Consider the following 558-nt stretch of genomic DNA (forward strand, 5'->3'; position numbering starts at 1 on the left):
GCTGGCTGTGATCCTAGAGAGAAAAAAGAAAAGAAAGAAACCTTATGATTAAAAATTACGTCTTCATTTAAAATGAGTGTATCACATTGTGTGTAAGTTATACTTTAGTAATGTTGACAGAAATTTGGAAGACAGGTTCTCATGTAGTTGGGTATGGGCGCGTAGCCTGTGACCCCCTCCCCGCCACAGGAGAGGGAGAGGAGGAAGACAGAATGATGCTGGGGGCTCATTGCCCAGCCAGTCTAGCCAAAATGGCAAGTGCCAGATTGAGTGAGAGACCTTGTCTCAAAAAAAATTTTAAAAGTTGAAGGGCCAGCAAGATGCATGGTTCTGTGGGTGAAGTGGCTTTCTCCCAAGCCTGACAACCTGAGTTCAATCCTGAAACCCACATTACAGAAGGAGAAAATCAACACTTGCAGGTTGTCCTCTGACCCCCACAGCTGTACCATAGCACATGAGTGCACACACACACACACACACACACACACACACACACACACACGCATAAATAAGTGCACAGTAAATAAGTAAGTGAAATAATGTGGAAACATGATTGAG

This window comes from Peromyscus eremicus, chromosome 7 (genome assembly GCF_949786415.1).
Source record: "Peromyscus eremicus chromosome 7, PerEre_H2_v1, whole genome shotgun sequence".
NCBI classification, from domain to species: Eukaryota; Metazoa; Chordata; class Mammalia; order Rodentia; family Cricetidae; genus Peromyscus; species Peromyscus eremicus.